Raw genomic sequence first — 19,743 nt, 5'->3', positions numbered from 1 at the left:
ATGGAAACTTAGGAAAAAGTAAACCATATCTCGCTGCGGAAAGAGGTGTTTTTACGCGCCAGAGCATTCAATTTGCGCAGAGGTCTTGCATGGGAAAGAAAACACTCGATGCTGTCTTCCCGACTGCTTTTACGTCTCCTCATGTTTCGCACATGTGAGACTTAATAACTGAGAGGAATAATATGGCACGGGGGTTACGCACCTCGGTTATAGGCGTCGCGTCGTAACAATGGTGGCTTGCATATACGCCTTAAGTGGAGCCATTGGTACTATCGGTCAAAAAAGTATCTCCATAAATGAAGTGGCGCCACCTCCGTTCCGAAAAGAAATTTGAGTGGTGCAATGTAAGAAATGATTTGAGAGTAATATTGGAAGAAGTGAAAACTTGAAACTTTGGATGTAGGTAGGTTGAAATTGAATGACATTACACTAAGGACTGGCATGCGGTCAGTGAGGTCCTCAGGGTCTTCAGCGCCCCAAAAATTCTTCAGATCATCATTGACTATAAATCTCGTGCACGATTTAACTTCATACCGAGTTAACAAGACGTCGATTACATAAAATAATTTAATGTATAATTTTTGTCGTTAATAAATTCATATTTTTGCGCTACCGGTTGGAGTAGTAACAAATTAGAGTGAATCAAGGCCAAATAAATAAATACCGCCCCTATACAATGCATATGATATTATAATACACCGTCAAGGGCGTACCCGGGACGAAAACTAGGGGGGAGGGGGCAAGCCATGGTTGTTCAAGTTGTAGGTAAGATTCAAGCATGGAAAAGGTGAATGAAATCAACATGTCGAGGAAACTTTAACTGCTCTTTATTAGTTTATAAAATTATTTGCTTGAAAAAATATTATTTTCCTCAAAGACATTTGGGATATTTGCTTCTTGGGGGGGCAGCTGCCCCTTCCTGCCCCTCGCTGGGTACGCCCATTTACACCGTTTTTTATAAGTGAAAGAGGTTTTTTGTACATGGATAATGTTGCGTAAACAATTTCAAGCTTCGGGTATTGTGGTAACGATGTTTCAAGTGTATGTAACCACTTGTTAAAGTTTAAAAATTTGAAACGATTGTATCTCCTTTTTGAACTATAATTTTCAAGGTCATGAATGAGTTCTGATTAGTTGTGGCGTATTTTATCAGCGCTACGTTACCAGACGCACAATCCAGACCCGCTGACTGATAGGCGTATATCATGGTCTCTATCGCAGAGGAAGCTTTTAACGCTTTCGCTTCGTCGTTTAGGATTGAATATTTTCCCTCCTTCGGGAACAAATGTTCCAAACACAAACGCTGTGCCATTTTTTTTTAACTTTATGGAGAAGGGTATTTTTCATTAAAAATATTTCTTGGTGTAAGTATACTTTTTTAGTCGTGCACAAACTTCGTTCCGACAACACGTCATCACAAGACTTCAGCTTAAGTCGAAAGCCAAAGAAATACGCTATAAGACCAGAAAATATTGTTTGGAAGACGAAATTGATACTTTTGACTCCTTTTGGGAAATTTTCGAAATTGCCTTATATTGAATAAATAAATGGCTCCAGGCCAACGATTCTAGGCGTAACTTCTTGAAGGTCACGGTTTTGACGTCATCCCCATGACGTCAAAACCCTGACCTTCACTCCGATCCACTCGATGTATGTTTTCGTCCTTCACTCACTTGTTCACCTAAACCGTTTCCCCTCCCATTACCCCACACCTAATTCCATATGCCCCCACCTCCTACCTTGGCCTGGGTATATATACCGAGATGGTACTGGGTTTTTTCACCTTGAAAATGACACTTGTGTGTTGAAACCATGGTCGGTTGCTGAGTTGTGACATTAAAAGTGTGGAAATTACCATTGTGTTCTTCTTTTTATCATGGATATACTTACCGTTCCATCGACAAATGTAGGCTTTATTTAGAGGAAGATATCATGTATGAAATACGTGTCGGCAACTTTATCACAGGAAGGTGCTTCATGCACTTCGTAATTCAATTTAGTGTGTTGCAAAGAGTTTTGATATCGTCTACCCATATGTCTAGGAAAAAAATCATCATCTTTAAGTATAAGCTCTAATCTGCGTCGTCAACTGTGGAATATTTTTGAATTATTTTCATCGCTCTTAGACGATTAAATATTCTTCGTGGTCATGTTACTCGGCTCTTTCATGAAGCTTTAATCTCTAGAGGCAACAGAACTTGTACGCCAAGGATGGACTTCGCCATCAAGAAAATAAATTGGCATAGCCCGGATTCGAACCCGGATCTCCCTGTTGCTGGCCAGGTATTCTATCAGTTACTTCGGTTTAATCCCGACTGAGCCGAATGATTTTTTCAACCTTAGTGTACATTTTCACGCGTGCGCGAGACTGCTTGCCAAGTTACTTGCTTCAAGCAGTGCTTTGAAAAAGTACTTACATTGCGTTATATTATCTTAGCAAAGACTGTATCACAATATCATTTTTTCCGTTCCTTTCGAGGGACAGCATCAGCGATAGCTCAAATGACGGCGGAAAAAATGACCGTTTCACGCAATCATTTTCACACAATGGCTCCAAGGATGGAAATTCCATCCCTTTTTCCATCACCCCGCACGCCCCTTTTTGCGTCGCTGAGACCATCGCCAGCACCGTCCTTCAACCAATCAGAACGCACGTCCGCAAACAGCGATCGTAACGCCATGCTTAACTATTAATTGAACGACCTTTGTACGTATGGAAAGTGACGGAATAAGCGATGGAAAAAAGGGACGTTGAGGAAATGACGGAGTGATTCAGAAAATGATGGATCGAGCGATCTTTATCTTTTGGTTTCTGAAAACCTATCGCTTGAGCTATCATTCTAAGGAATGGAAAAATACTGGAGTGATTTAGGATTTATCTATTATCGGCAGCTGCCAATTTTCGATGGTAATCATTTACTTTCATCTGGCCCAGATGATCTGGGTGTCGATTTTTCACGGCAGTCGACGAATATTTTTAATCGAAAACAAAGATACTTTTGGCTTAAAATTTAATAGTGGTTGTAAATAAAGTGAAGGAATAAGCGATGGTAAAAAGGGACATTGAGGAGAATGACGGAGTGATACAGAAAATGATGGGGCAAGCGATCTTTATCTTCTGTTCCTCATAACCTATCGCTATGGCTACCTTTCAAAGGGTTTCGAGTGTTTCAGGTTAAAACGTAACTCGAAGAACGTGGGAGAGACGAAACATATCCTTGGCTCTCTCGTCATCGGGAGTTGGCGGAAGGGTCCACGGATGAGCGAAGAGGTAATGACGCATGGCAGGGGGTGGAGATTGGAAGTGTCCGAGGTCATTCATCTTGCGGTAGGCGGATGATATATGGAATTCAGCCGATCTTCTCTGGAGTCACTACATGAGAGTGCCTTGTGCAAGAAAGTAAGAAATATCAAAAAACAAAGGACGATCCAGTGATGATACATCTCCATAATACCCCGCAAGCCGCCTAAAAGTCGTGTGGCAGGGGGTGTTAGGACACCAGCCGTTTACAAAAAAAAATGAAGTGCTCTAACGAGGTTGTGACTAACGTTTATTAAAGTCCTTTATGGTTCGGGGGAAAAACGAATTCCCATATTCATCCGTTCGGAAAACATCTATCTCAATTTATCGCTTCTATCGGACCTGGAAATAAAGTGTGGCTCTAATATTATGTTCCCTGTGTCGCTCTTAAAGATATCCATTCTCAATTGTTCAATCAATCGAAGCCTAGCGCGCAGCCTCCGAGTCTCCAACGGCTCCCAGCCCAATTCGCCTAACATCTGGCGCTGTCTGTTCGCCCGTAGCGGTTTTTGACGATACGCGCAGACTTCCTTTGTATTTTATTCAGTTCGCGGATTAAGTAAGATTAATAAGACCAAGTTGCATTTCCCCCTCTGTCTCGAATTATTTCTTTCCCCTGTTATTATGATTAAGTAACGAGCTTTGAACAGTGATACGATTTATTTATTTAATATTTCAAAAATAGCCGATTTGGTAATGTTAAAAATATAAAATTTATAATCTAAAGCTTTAACAAATACAAAGTATAAATAGAATTTAAAAAATTAGATTCAGGAGAAGATGGCTGCCTCTTGAATGTTCCGGAGGGCGTTGAGAGAATCAGGGAAGGGTAGGTGGATGAAATGGGGGTGAAAAAGGCAGGAAGTCTGTAAAAAAATAAACTCTCGGGGAGAGAAAAACGGAATTTAGATTGGTGTGCTAGGTGGTTATTATGAAAGGTGCAGTGGTTGGGATTGTAAAGTGGAAAGAATTGGATTATTTCAGAGGATCGGTGCTCACCATTTAAGGCGTTGAAAATGAAAGAGAGATCATAAATATTCAGTACGGGTGGGTTATGGATTTCCTTTCCGCAAGATAACGTTTTATTAACTTTCAAAAATTCCGCAAATTGGCAACATTGGCCAAAAAAAACTAAAGAGGATATCTGTTTGTCTGTCAGCTATGCATTTCCTAACGACAGCACGGATTCTAACCAAAATTAGTTCGTAGGTTCATCTTATGCTCCCAAAGCCCATAGTACCAGGGGCGCAGCTAGGAGTTAAGGCTAGAAGGGGTTTTAGGCGCCAGTGGGGCAGCGAGGAGGGTTTTGGGGATAAAACATCCCCAGAGCTCAGAGAAAATTTTAAGTTTCATCCATTTTACATAATGGGATTAATATTACTTACTTACAGAATAATGTAAAGACTAAATCTCTCAAAAAGCCATAAAACTCACTATCTTGAGCCATTTATCTTAAAAATTTTCTGGGGGAGGGCCCCTGCACCGTCTGTTTGTTACGTCACGTTTTACTTCTGCGGTGGAACATCTACATAATACCCAGCAAGCCGCCTAAAAGGCGTGTGGCTGGGTGTGTTACGACACCAGCCGTTTACACATAAAAATGAAGAACTCTAACGAAGTTAGGACTAGCATATATTGAAATCCCTTATGGTTCGGGGGAAAAACGAATTCCCATATCTATCCATTCGGCAAAACATCTCTCTTAATTTATCGCTTCTATCGTACCTGGAAATATAGTGTGGCTCTAATATTATGTTCTCTGTGTCGCTCTTAAAGATATCCATTTTCAATTGTTCAAGCAATCTAAGCCTAGCGAGCAGCCTTCGAGTCTCCAGCGGCTCCCAGCCTAATTCGCTTAACATCTGAGTAACGCTGTCTGTACGCCTGTAGCGGTTTTTGCGAAACGCGCATCCTTCCTTTGTATTTTATTCAGTTCGCGGATTAAGTATTTCTGCACCGGATCCCATACGCTCGCAGCATATTCAAGGTGCGGTCGGGCCAGAGTGAAATAGCACCTTTCTTTTACTTTCTCATCCGAAAATCTTCCCATAATACGCTTGACGAATCCTAATTTCTTCAGGGCTATGCCGCAAATATTCCTTATATGTGTTCACCACGAGAGGTTCGAGGTTATCGTAACTCCCAGGTACTATGCATCATGACGGGTAGGCACACCTCTTGATACACTCAAAGGTAAATCATGAATCTAAGTATTCTACGCTTAACTATTGGTGTAAACCTTATCGCTGGGGTATGCATTCACACGAAGTTTTTGGTCTGGGTAACACACAATAATCTATGTTGTGGAGTGGGGTATAAGCCGATACCGTGCGCGGTATGCGGAAATCGTTTTTTCTATTGTTTGCTGTTTCCCGCTTTGTTTCTTTACCTAAAAATCCTGCCATGAGACCATGAATTCCAAGTTCTAAGTTTCCCACTTCTCTGGGTACTATCCTGCCTTGAGTTTCGAGTTCCCCACCTCTCTGGGTATTATCCTTCCCGAGCAAAGCCGGGTGGCCCGCTAGTAAGGGATAAAAAAGTGGCCAAGATAACATATCATTGACTCATTTCGACAATCGATCTGTTTTCTAATTTTACGAATACTCTCCCACTTCAGAACGACAGGTAGATAAGAACTTCGAACGAGTAGATAAGAACACTTCTACCCGAAATCACAGTTTATTTTATCAAGTCGAAAGGTCCACTTGATAATGATTTGATCGAAAAAAACTCTTTGGCACTCTGCGTCTCGTGGATAAATTAAAAGTAAATACTGAATAAAGTTTCCACCCTGGCGAAATGTTTGCGGCGCCATCTTTGGAAACAAAATCGCTCTCTAAAAATTGAGGAAAGATATTATTACTTAATCCCATGGCGATTGGACACCAGCATTGAGTGACGTCATTAACTTTCCACGCTCTTTCCCGTGAATGGGGTTAAAATTCGTTGTTCCGCCGCCGTTAACTTATATACAAGACATTGGTTGATAAATTTTAAACTTCGTCGATTCAGCCTTGAATGCTGTGCTCATCATTGGTTATTATCAAAATTGGCTTAGTTGCAGTGATCTCCGCAGGTGTTTGTCTTTAAATTCAGCCTGAATATTTTTCCAATTTCAAGTTGTAGCATTCTTCAACAAAGGAATGACGCATTTTTTCATGGCTTATACGAGAAGTTCAGAAATAGGCGTTCTACATACGTGCCTCTCCTCGTTTAAAATCCTTTGCAGCAAGCATAGAGCTTCAAGCTATAATTATAATAGGTGATCAATCTCCCACAGTGAGCTTCATTAAAAAATGAGAAAGGAGTAATTTACCATGACGATGTTTCTAAATGAGACGTAATATAAGTACAGTTAAAATATAGTATTTCAAAGAGGATATGATCCACGGCTACTCATTGGCGTGACTCTAATTTCATTAATGATTTATGGGCTTGGAAAATCGAAGCTTTAACGGGGAAAATCTTGTAAGCAATATTAGTTTATTCACTTAAAAATCAGTGGAGCGTGAGAGTTTGTTGGAAGGGAATTAAAATAGCTAAATTGCCATGAAAACGGCGCTTATCTTTTCGTATTTCCAAAAAACACAGCATATTTATTAGCTGGGGATAATATAAATTAGGCAGCGGTTACGATTTATAAGGCGATCGCATTCACAACTACGTAATTTTGAATCTTATAACGGCTTTTATTTAGAGGAATAAAAGGTTAGGAGGATGTGAAAACTTCGTGTTTGTCTTCAGTTGTCATTGGGTTAGATCCATATAACAGCTTTGAGATTTTTATTACAACATTACCACCACGCTTCCGGTGAAGAGGTGGGTTTTTTTCTCGCGGAGGAAAGTAATTTATGAGGAAGGAAATTTAACTTCAGACGGACGAGTATTAAGTATTGGCGGCAATTAGTATTTTCGAAGTGGCCATTCTGAGTTTGTATTCAACCCGGCCCCATTTACTGTTTTATGTCTCGTTAATTTTTTCGGGGAATAAAAATCTGAGTTAACTAAACTTCCACTTGAACTTAAGTTCACCTTTTTAACTAACTTCCTGAACTATTTTTTTTACTTTAACTGTCAAATAGGTTTACGTTAAGGTTACGATATTATCATGTTCCGGTGAACGCTAACCAGACAACTTAGTGTGGCGTACCCGATACAATTTTATCTTCTCGTGGTATAACACCAGAAATATCGAAATTTGAAGCGTCGGTAGTTTTTAAACACGAGATTTTTCTGCTTACATTAGAACATGCAGGAATATTTAACATGTGAATGTGATGTCTTTTGACTCCATGTAAATCTTCTGCTTTAAAGTTTTTTCAAGCGTGTCAAGTTCCTGTTCGTGTTTCGGTGACTCCCTTCTTACAATTTAAGTGTACGCCCCTTCAGAGATCTTCAAGCAGAAAGAAAACGGGCACGTCATGCCAGCCATCTGGTCTATTGAGACTGAATAGATCTCGCGTTCATTTCGAAATCGTGAAAATTTCGACCCAACACCTCTTAGTTTTTTAACTTTTGATTACTTCTGCCACGCCAACTTACGCCAGATACGCCAGAATTCACATGAAATTGCGTGCTTACGGCGTAGATCTGAATTTACTAAAAATACTTTTAAAATTCTATTTGCTGTTGTTGCTGTTTTAAATTTTTACCCAAAGTATAAAAATAGATATAAAGAATAAAAGTTAATTAGTGTTCAAAAGAAATATACACGCATTATCAACTTTGGGTATTAGCTTACTGGAAATGATAACAAGCAATTTTTCAAATTTTGGAAGGTAACGATTAAAAGTGAAAGCATTATAAGAAGTAAACCTTACCATTTTTTAATTACTGTTACTCATATACGGCCAACTCCTATTTTTCAATTACTATTAGTTAGTTAAAGATTGTTTGCAATGCTGAAGTTAGAAATATCAATTTGGGTTTGACCGAAGACTTATTCGGCTAGTCAGGGGTTTCTAAGATGATTCATTGAGACGCAGTTTTCATTGCAGACGACATTTCATCGCAAAAATCAAACGTTTCCTTCAGGGTGGAAGTGAATGAGAAACATTCACCTCTTCCCTGCGAACGGAAGTCAATTAATATTACAAACTTCAGCCACAGAAATACTGGGGCTTAATGTATCGTCAGAGAAGCTCCTGATCACATTTAATGTGTAAAATATTACGCATAATCATTGTAACTACACGGAAAATTACTCATTCTCGAATTCCTAGGTGTTATCACTCCATTTCGTGGGTTTATACATTAATACGTTCTTGTGAGCCGTATCTCTACTTAATTAATTTTAGTTCAATCAAATATAAGTACTGTTCAGGAGGCCTAATCCCCTCCATCCATTGGTATCTTCTTATATATTTCTACTGTATAGATACCTTTTTCTTAACTTATACGCAACCAAACTCTACAAATGAGGTACCAAAATGCACAGAATTTATCAGAGAACATGCGACGGCATATCTTACTTCCTAAATATTGCTATTGTTTCCTAAAATTGGTTTTTAAATAATTTAAAAAAAGCAAAAAAAAAACAAAATCCGGTAAATATTCCTGATGTTAACGTCGCACAAACTGATACACTTGTTCATTTGCAACAATATCTTGCATTCTTAAAATAACTTTTATCAAAATGCGGCTGATTCCACATTCAAGTCTCCTGTTGATACGTAAGTATGAGTCATAATGTGCGTTTAACATAGGATAGTGTAATTACTTCCAATGTTGTGTTTAAAGAGGTCCTCTGACCTCAATTTGTACATGAACATCCCAATTAAATTTGTACATAAGATCCTGCCTTTTTTCTACATTTTAAAATTAGGAACGCGCCTATCCCTCAGTGGACCTGCATTGAAAAGAGCGGGGGAAGCCCGCTGGGAGCGGGCGCAGCACGCTCGTATTCATTATTTTTCAATATCTGGTTTTCTTTTATCAAGCAAAGTAACTGTGTTTTTATATTTCGGGAGGGGGAGGGAGACAAGGGGGTCCGGACCCCCTAGTCCCCCTCCCCCGCTACGCCACTGTCCAGTTACATGGAACTGTAGCTTTTAGAAGCAGCCCTAACCTGAAAATACCCTCGCATCCGGTAATAACATTCCCGTGCGCGTCTGTCCATTATTTTTGGTTCGAGGTGACGTCCAGTTAATTCTTGTTGATGCTTTCCAGTCTCAACCAAAATAGATCGCCCGCCAATGCCATAGCAGTCTGTTCTCAAGTTTTCTCTATTATTTCGAAGAGGGAGTTAGTAGGCTGGAGTGAGATCACTGTACCGGAACTGTACGCAGGAGTAATAAAAATGGCAGAGAGCATGAAACGAGAAGGCATTGAAATTGACGCTTTGCGTTCTATGGGCATAGTATCACTCCACGTGCAATCCTCCGATTTTTGCTACGGGCGTGATATTACGCCATCCGTATTTTTAAAAATCGTGGTTTGATATTTTTTGTCAAAGTGGTACTAAGGCTTCTTGGATATTCCACTTTTACTTATATCACTAGTTAAAAAAAACTAGTTATAAACTAGTGGTATCAGTAAAATTACAAGAAACCCTCTAATGACACACACCGACCACAATAACCACACAGTGAAGAATTAGTTTAGGAATTTCGTAAAGTGGAACCAACTTCTAAATAAACAAATGAAAAAAAAGCAAAAGCAAAATTCATTCTTAAAAATGATACCAAACACCTATTCCTCGTATCAAAGGTTGGTTGTTAAGGATTAACAAAAGTAGAGCAGTCATTGAAAATGGGCAACACTGGGGTAAAGATATAAAGTGCCAAGGTCAGCACAATGTTGACGTTGAAACGATACTGATAAGATTTCAAAAGCTGTCCATAATTGAATGCAAAAGTAGGGACAGCATCAAACCCAAAGGTTTACTCGCCGGAAATTATCGATACCCTCACGATATAGTGCAGATAATATATATGTTTACTGCTATTGTAACGTCGCGTTGCAGAATATAAAGGAGTATGATTCATTTGCGATTTCCCTATTTCTTTAACCGCAATTTAGGATGCTAAGTTTTCAGAACATATTCACATTTAAAAAATAACATTTCACGATTTTAATCCGGGATGAAATCACCCTGAAAATCATTTGGCATAGTCGGAAATCCATCCAGGATTTTAGTACAGCAGTACTACAATGTTTTCCCTAATCACTACAGGTAACAAACAATTTTTACGAAGTCAGACGCACGAGATCAAATTTAATTACTGCAATGATGAAATTCGTCGTGAAAAACAATTTGTCATATCCGGAATTCGTACCCTAATCCTCATCATCGTCATCATTGGTCGACAATCCTAAGATTGGTTTGACGCAGCTCTCCATTTCTCTCTCCTATCCGCTAGCCTTTTCATAGCGACGTATTTCTTCTCTTCTACATCCTTTATAACCCTTTGTCCTATATAACTCATTCGGGGCCGTCCCTCACCCGTCTTCCCTTCCACTTGTCCTTCAACTAAAGTCCTCTCCAGGCCATCGTGCCTCAAAATGTGGCCTACTAAGTTGTCCCGTCTTCTGCTTAAGGTTTTTAGCAGGCTTCTCTTTTCTCCCACTCTTCTTAGCACTTCTTCCTCACTTACACGGTCAATCTATTTTATCTTCATCATTCTTCGGTATCACCACATTTCGAATGCTTCCACTATTGACTTCTCTGTTGCTGTCAACGTCCAAGCCTCGCTTCCATAGAGAAACATACTCCATATGTAGCATCTGATGAATTGTTTCCTAACTTATATTCTTTTATTCTCGGCTGTAAGAACATTCTTCATTTTGTAAAAAAACCCTCTTCACCTGCGCTATTCTACTGACTATTTCCATCTTGCTTCGTCCATCGTTGATAATTCGGCTTCCTGGTTAAGAAACAAGAAAACTCTTTCACCTCTTCAACCTTTCGCTTTCCTACGTTTATGTTTGTCTTAGCCTCCTCTCTTTTGCTGCAAAATTCTCAATTCATATTCAAAAACTGGGAATTCCTAAAAAAATGTTTACAGCATGTCATCTCTTCACAGCCACTCATGATGGGACTAACTAAAAACCACAATTTCCTTTTAACCGTTTACATTTCAATGTCCCCAATTAGGAACAGATTTATAAAAATTCATGAAAATTATATTTCGAATCTGTGAATATTTTTATTGCTTTTGTTAGGTATGTATGTAAATAAATTATAGAAGTATTTTTTCAAGTTAATCGCATGACTTGTGCATACATATATTGGTCGTTATGCCTTTTCAAAAGTGGTTATGGTAATTATCTTTGTAATCGCGCGCCTGACTGCGTTAAAAGTTACTTGCAACGCGCAGTTTCTATTTCGCGATCTTAAAAACTTCCTCTCGCGTCCGTAGTAAATAGTGTGGCGTAGTGGCCGAGCCCGCCGCGGCGAGTTCAACTGCGTTTCCGCCGAGGCTGGCAGGGATATATTCCACTTAGCACGGTCACACTTCTCAGGCGCACCTCCATTACTGATCCTCACCCATGCTCGTATTTTCCCTACCACCGCATCCAGGGCTGTACTCCAGTCAGTGAGTCATACCCGCAAATGCAGACATTGCATTTACGACCCCGCATCATCAATGCCAAAAACATAGCGCTCCCGATAACGCAATGTTTGATCCTCAATCAGTGGCGGATCTGTGTGGGGGGGCTGAGGGGCCTATAGCCCCCACATTGAGTCGAGACACACATTAGATAAAATCGAAATTTTTGGAGGTTGCCACTTTGTACAGAAGTATTTATGTATATTTTCCGATATAATTACCTACTTAAACGATTTGAAATACAAATGAGCTCTAAGCTTAGGACCTACTTTATACACTTTTGGTATGTTACAATGCAGGGGCATATACCACAGTAAGGGACTAGGGGACTATTGCCCCCTAATTTATAATAGATGGGTACCCAATTTACACTAGAAACAATGGTAATTTTTTACGGACCCCTCTACTGCTGGGAGGTTACCCCTTTACTTAGCCCCCCCCCCCCCTTATCACCATCCTGGATCCGCCACAGTCCTCAATATAAAAGAGAACCCTCTCTGTACCTGCCCACAATCTATAGGCTTATTCCAATATTTTTTTCCCCCAACTTTTTTCTATTGTAGGAATTGAAAAGGTAGCAATTGCTATACTTATAAAAAGTTTTAATTCAGATCCTGATAATTCTTCTTCTCCGTGAATTATAACTTTAATGGAAATACATTATCTAATCAAATTAGGCAGCATGTAACATTTATTGTGATTATATCAATTTGATGTTCATCCGAAAACTTAACAACGACCACTAAAACTATGTCATGTTTCACATTCTTAGCTGAACTAATACTTATTTCATTTCCTACTTATCCAGGTTGTTGGGAAGAACAAACAGAATTTTCATGAGTAGGTAGTAACTTTTAATAGCTGTATTTTACACCGCATGGAGTGCATCGGCTGATAGTGTTATTTTTTATTTATTTTTTTTCACTTAGAACCACTTCATCGATTATACTCGGTCAATATAAAATAATGGATAGTTAGAAAATTTCACAAAAACATAAAAATTTGTTTACCACTGCAGAAACATTTTTAACCACGGAGAATTCTATTTTTATAATGGATTTCTACGAAGAAACCAAATATAGATTTTCAGTTATTTTATTAATAAATATGCTGTAATCTTGAAAATGAATAAAATGAAGAGTCAGATGTTACAAGTGTTTGGCTTTATACGTTAACTATTTGAGCTCAACCAGACGCTTTCCTTCGACAGTTAAAATAAAAGTCGCTACCCAACCCCAGGTTCACACAGCCCTCCACGAAAGTCAATTATTTCCGCCTCGTAGAGTCCTCGGTAGAACGCATGCCACCGGCATAGAACCAACGGCGGCGCGGCGTTAGTTTCCGACCACGCTGATAGAAGGAATATAACACTGAGGGAATCAGGGGGAATGGTCACGGAAGTGCAGCATATATTAGCGGCGGGTACACGTACATATCAGATGTAATTACCTGTAAAAAAAATGAATAATGCAGGCTTCGTGAGGGATAATTTCTGCTACGTATGCATACGGTGGTATCACTGCGGTAGCACACAAAACAATGAAACAACTTATTTGGCGAAGAAACCCATCTCCTGTCACACACCTTGGAGATGATATACAGAGTATCATCGTACAATATCATTTCAGGCTTGACTTGATGGAAATGCAATATATCCATGATAAAAAACCACAAATTGTAATTTCCATAGTTTAATAATAAAATAATCCCTCTTCATTAATCGCCTCTGTCTGACCTGGAAGTATAGTGGTTTTCTGATATGATGTTTTCCGCGTCGCTCAGAAAAATATCCATTCTATATTGTTCGAGCAGGGCATTTCCATGAAAATGTCAACTTTTTCTCTCTAATTAAAATTTAGGCTGGAAATATTTTACCTTGATAAATTAACAGCTATATGACTGAATTTTATGAAATCAGTATTTGAAACATTATTCAGAGCCTGAATAAAAGTTTTCCACACTATACTTCGATTTACGGAGTTTTGAAGATGTTTTAAATCATTACTCTTCGGAGGTTGACCTGGTAGTAATTCCGTCACATGTTAATGTTGGGCAAATTTAGAAGGTATTTAGATAATTAATTTTATTTCTGCATATGAAAATCACCTTCATAAATCTTTTTTGATCATGCATAGCTAGAAGTTTTGCAATTTTTGTGTATTTTACAATTTTATCGAAATGTTCTATTGCATTGTTATCTATTAAGATAATTCAGTTATAAATGGAACTGCCCAGCAATCTAAGCCTAGTGCGCGCTATTTGCTGCTCAAAAGAAATCCATGCTTAATTTAATTTATTCGACGAATTTTAACATCGATATTATGGCTGTAATATCATAACCCAAAATACGCGTCGTGTCTGTAGACATTGGTATTCCGCCAGGTGGGTCTTTTCCTTTAACTGGGAAAGGGTCGTCTGACTTTCTGGTGTCACCACTATTCGTTATCCCTCGGGGCCGTTTCCACCTCCGTTCTTTTGGCTGGCTTCCCCTCCACCCTCTCCCCTCCATTCCCACAAAGGAACTACCCCTGGAATGGCTATGTTTGTTTCCGCTATAGCGTGTGAGGCCTAGCGCAACAATTGATTGACGATTCACTCACGAAATAGAAATTCGATTGGAAATTACGAAATTTTGCTCGATATGAAAGGTTAGAAGCTGAAAATACAAGGGTAGAAGTGAGGAAACAATTCATCAGATGCTACATATGGAGTATGTTTCTCAATGTAAGCGAGGCTTGGACGTTGACAGCAGCAGAGAAGCCAAGAGTGGAATCATTCGGAATGTAATGCTACCGAAGAATGATGAAGATAAAATGAATCGACCGAGTTGGTAATAAGGAAGTGCTAAAGAGAGTGGGAGAAAAGAGAAGTCTTCTTGAAACAGTAAAGAGTAGAAGGGACAACTTAGTTGGCCACCTAATGAGGCGTAGTGGGTTGATGAAAACGATCGTAGAGGGACAGCTGAAAGGTGAGAAGGGCAAGGGAGGGCTCCGAATGAGTTTCATAGGATAGAGAATGTAAAAGAGAAGAAATTCGTCACCATGAAAAGGCTGGAGGATAGGAGAGCGGAGTGGAGAGCTGCGTCAAACCATTCTTAAGATTGATGACTAATGATGATGAAAAGTTGGAAAGGTCTCTGTTTCACCTTGAAACGTAAAACATATGCATAGATTCCGACGTACACCAGCAATTGAGAGGGCAGCATTTGCCAATGTGTTCGTTATTCGCTCTCCAGAGGTCGGAGAAAACATGAATGGGAGTCCTAATTGAACACTTTCAAGTAAGAACTATCGCTCGTACCTCAGTGACGTTCGACGCTAGTGATGACGGTGACTTTTGACCAAGGTCACAGTGTTGGAATGATCCGTTGGGAAAACTTTAAATTTTGATTAAATTACGTCAAATGTGATTGATAGTAAAATAAAATTCAATAATATGTTGAAATATATTGTGTCCTTTCTGGAGGGTCGGTATATAATTCTTTTACTTCAGCATAATGCCAACAATTAGGTGAATTTATTCACATACATCAGCGTTTATTCAATGTTTTTAAGTACGATCAACTCATTGAATTACCATAAAAAATCGAACTGTCGATTGAAACTGATCATCACTTCCCCTATAAATAAGTGGTTGATAAGCATAGAGCAAATAATCTGTTAAGTTTATACCCCTGCATCAATCGCATTCGGTTATTTGACGAATCTTTGCGGGAAAAATTCGTACTATATACATAAAACGATATAGCAGTGTCATTTCATTTTTCTCATTCCACAGTCAAATTATTTACGCAGAAAATTGCTGCCCTCTGTCCAAAAATGAGCTGCTAAGGCTACCCGAATATTTCCAGATGTTCCACTTATGTGAACATATAAGCTTTAGGTCTAGCCATTTTCCATTTCGAGGAGTATGTGGATGCCAACCAAATTAGCAGCCCAAGTAAGAATGATTTTTTAAATAATTTTGGATGGAATAAACGGAAATAGCAAAATTTAAGTCCTAGATACAATGGGCGGACACTCAAGTGGTTATTTTTAGTAACCGCAGCCGCTGAATTGGCGCTTCGAAGAAATGCGCTTGGGAAACACCACGCTCACCGCAGTCAGCTGACTATTTGTGAGTGCGGTTAGATTTCTGGACTACGCGCTAATTGCCGTTACTATGACGAAATGCGACCATGGAAGCTTATAAATTTGGCCGTGGTGCCACGAAACATGGCTTCTAGGTTTCGTTGTGTCATTGTTTTGGTTTAACATGTGTGAGATGCCGACGAAACGTGTGCAAGGTTCTACAATATTTGGGCTCAGCACACAGGATTCATCATGGTCTTGAGATCTAAACCTGCATGTCACTCAGCAAGAATCTAATGGACGGATAGATGGGGGTGTATATACTTATACCAGAAGGGGAGGAAAAACAAACTATTTTTCTAGGCCTAATGGAGACTATAGACTAATCAGTGGCTACATGGATTACATCTTGGGAGATTCCAGGATCAATGCAATTTATTTTACATAATGATACTTGATTGTAATAAGTGTGGGTTATTAGTGTTTCGAATAAAAGTAAAATTTCACAATGGCCATACAATGTTTTTACGGATTCTTGCACTCGTACGTTTGGGGGTCAAATAAAAAGGTACAAAACAAGGTAAGCAGAAAAGTATATTAGTGAAAACAGATATGAATGGAAAATATGGAAGTATATATATCTCACAATTGAAATTTAAGAAATAGATTTAGTATACTTCGTAAATGACTTGGACCCCCTCCCAAATATGAAAAGCTCTCATAGAAGCTTTTTTCTCGCTTACGTGCCTCCACATCTCTGACAATTTTGAGGGGGACTTACATATACGGGTGGCATCCTAACACCCCCCCCTCCACAGGACTATTGAGGTGGCTAGCGGGGTAGTTAGATATAGTGAGGGCCTAAGGCCCTCCCCACGAAAGAGGGAATTCAGGAAAAATTACTTAATCGCTGTTTACATTGGCTAATGAATCATACGTGGGGCGGTATGGACAGATTGTGTGTTATTAAACATTCATGTGTATCATAATCTATTTTCATTAAAATACCACCAAGCGCCCTAACGTAAAATAAGTGATTACAACCTTGCACTGATCCTGAAATCCCCAAAGATGTAATCCATGCTCGCCACTGATTAGTTTCTTATCTCCATTAGGCCTAGAAAAATAGTTCCCCATTTTGATGACCTACGTGACGTAGGGATGACGTGGATGATATATATCAAATATCACTATTGTATTATAGCCTCCGTGTAGGACCTAGAAAAATAGTTCCGCAACTCGTACGAAGGCTAGACTAGAGACGAGTGGGGAGTAAATGTTAGCGTCTATCAACTTTACTTTCTGGCCTCTTTCGAACCCAGAAAAATACCTCGGCAACTCGATGAAAGGCTAGCCTAGTGAAGTCTAGCGACGTAGAGTTGACGTTAGCATCTATCACCATTATTTTGAGGAACCTTTTGAGCCTAGAAAAATAGTTCGGCATCTCGATGAAAGGCTTGCCTAGTGAACTCTAGCGACGTAGAGTTGACGTTAGCATCTATCACCATTATTTTGAGGAACCTTTTGAGCCTAGAAAAATAGTTCGGCATCTCGATGAAAGGCTAGCCTAGTGAACTCTAGCGATGTAGGGTTGACGTTAGCGTCTATCACCATTATTTTTTGAGATATTTTGAACCTAGAAAAATAGTACCACGATTCGATGACCTAGAAGTTGAAACGTAAGTTTCTATCGCCCTAATTTTGCGATTATTTTCGAGCCCAGAGAGATTGAAAGTTACGTAGTTTTGATGACCGGCGACGTGGAGGAAATTCACGTGAGCCAACCGCTTCCCGAAACTCACCTTAGGCGTGAGCAGAGGACGGTGACCTGCCGAAGAGGGGCTCGCCGGCTTCCGACCAGAAAGGATGGTGATGATGGCCTCTCTTCCCCGATGAGGTTGACGTGGTTTCGGCTTCGCCGTTGCTGATGCCGGCCGGCTTGCGAGTGTTGCGCCGAGCTGTGCTGTGCGCGCCTCTAGCTGCGACGTGGTGGAGAGAGTCCATTCGATGGAGGGAGGGGGGGACGGAGATAGATGGAGGGGAGGCGGTTGGGTTGTGGGATGGGGTGCAGTGGCTTGTGCCGCGTTCGGAAAGCCTTCGAAAAAAGGGACACCGTCGTTATTTGGGCTGGCAACCAGCGACTCATCTACGCCCTTGTGGTTTCGCTCGGTCATCCTTGCCCAACAACTTTGAAGTGCTGGTAGCAGCGCCAGGGTCACCTTTACTCTTAAGCGGTGTCTAGCCGCAGTAACGGATGCAGTAAAAAGTTTTATTATAGTAAAGCTTATAGTAATTTTATAACCTCTAAAAAAAACGCTTTTTTTGTTTGTTTTTTTGTTATCGTTTTGTTTTGTGATTTGAATTGTTTCATTATGACCTGAAATTTTTTTTTCAACTTTTTTCATCCTCCGAGGAGATGCCTCACTCTGTCCAGAGCTCTGCCATGTGTGCCGCAGATACTTTTTTGTATTGCTCTAGCTCTTTTGGGAGGAAACTCTTTTCAGGGGAAAGCTTTTTGATTAACTCCTTGACACATGCTAGAGGAGAAAAAATAACTCCGAGAGTTTCTTTATTTCCTCTGAACAGAGTTCTCCTCCCAAGAGTTTCGGAGTTAAGGAGTTGGGAGGAATCCCTCCTGACTTTCCTCCAAGGAGGACTCACAAACACTGGAAAAAACTCAAGGTGGGCGCAAAAGATATTTTGAGCTACCTATACTTTTATCGTAATGAAAAATAATCGAGTTACATGCAAAATTAAAGATAGTTTTATGAAAACTGAGTATACGCATATGCATGACAATGCTATCTAATGATATAAAAAAGTTACAATTGTGGTTCTGCAATGTTCGACAATGCGGGCAGCCCGCAAGGGGGGGGGGGCGCCCCCAGAGACCCCCTTATGTATCCGCCACTGTCTAGCTCATAGAGTATATAGTGCTTTAATAACTCTATGGTCTAGCCCTAGGATTATGGTCCCGATCCAAGAAGAAAATATACCACCCTCCCTGGCCTAGGATCCCGCGTTTAGTTTTACACATTCGCTTTAACTTTTAACTCCCGGGACATATCTATTGCTATTTTAGGTCTGAATTGCATGTTTTATATTTAATTAGATGATAACAAACAGCATTAGCGATTTCGGCGAATCATGCATCTGTATGGTGCTGTCATCGGTCAGGAAGCGTATAGCTAGTTGCAATAAACACTCAGCCAGGCGGAAGAAAATTTTAACGTGAATGTATTGTATACAGTACGCCAGGAACGAGGAGGTTAACATTTGGGACTGGAGAGATATAAAGTCATCATCATCACACATTTGAGAAGTGGTGTAACTATGGGGGGGATAAGGGGATAGATCCCCCCCAAAGCTTCATAGAAAATAAAATAAAAATATTTAAAACTATTTTCTAGTTTTGATATACATTAAAGCTACATCTGCTTAAAGTTAAATTTTTAGCGCCAAAATTATGTAAAATGTATTTGCTGGCACGTCATTTTTCAAAAATTTTCCGGACCCCGTTGCCTGGGAGGGGGTCGACACCTCAGGCCATCTCGTCCCCCCCCCAAAGCATAGGTATTCCTAGTTTATCTACTGCATTTTGAGGATTTAGTTCCGGTATTTTCATGAATACTTGCGAGAAAGAACTTAATGAAAGATGTTCAAATTGATTTGGTGTAGGATATGTTGTCTTGTGCCTGAAAAATTTAAGCAAGGGACCTTGGGACAAGTCAGCGTGATTGGTTATTTTCTTCTTTTTAGTTTAAATGAAAATGTGAGGTTTCCGAGTTTTCAATTCGTTTAATAATTATTATTGTAGGAT

The 19,743-nt window shown here is 39.7% G+C and overlaps 1 protein-coding gene across 1 annotated transcript in view; it reads right to left on the bottom strand.

The window, feature by feature from the left end:
- Window positions 1–17,897, bottom strand: part of LOC124167748 (UDP-glycosyltransferase UGT5-like) — a 59,731-nt gene extending 41,834 nt beyond the window's left edge. Inside the window, exon 1 of the mRNA XM_046545761.1 lies at window positions 17,726–17,897. The gene's annotated coding sequence lies outside the window, so the exon portion shown is untranslated. The remainder of the gene's footprint in view (window positions 1–17,725) is intronic.
- Between the last annotated feature and the right edge of the window lie 1,846 nt (window positions 17,898–19,743).

This window comes from Ischnura elegans, chromosome 11 (genome assembly GCF_921293095.1).
Source record: "Ischnura elegans chromosome 11, ioIscEleg1.1, whole genome shotgun sequence".
Classification (NCBI taxonomy): Eukaryota; Metazoa; Arthropoda; class Insecta; order Odonata; family Coenagrionidae; genus Ischnura; species Ischnura elegans.
The sequence above is the reverse complement of the archived record's forward strand: the minus strand, read 5'-3'. Positions and strand labels throughout refer to the sequence as shown.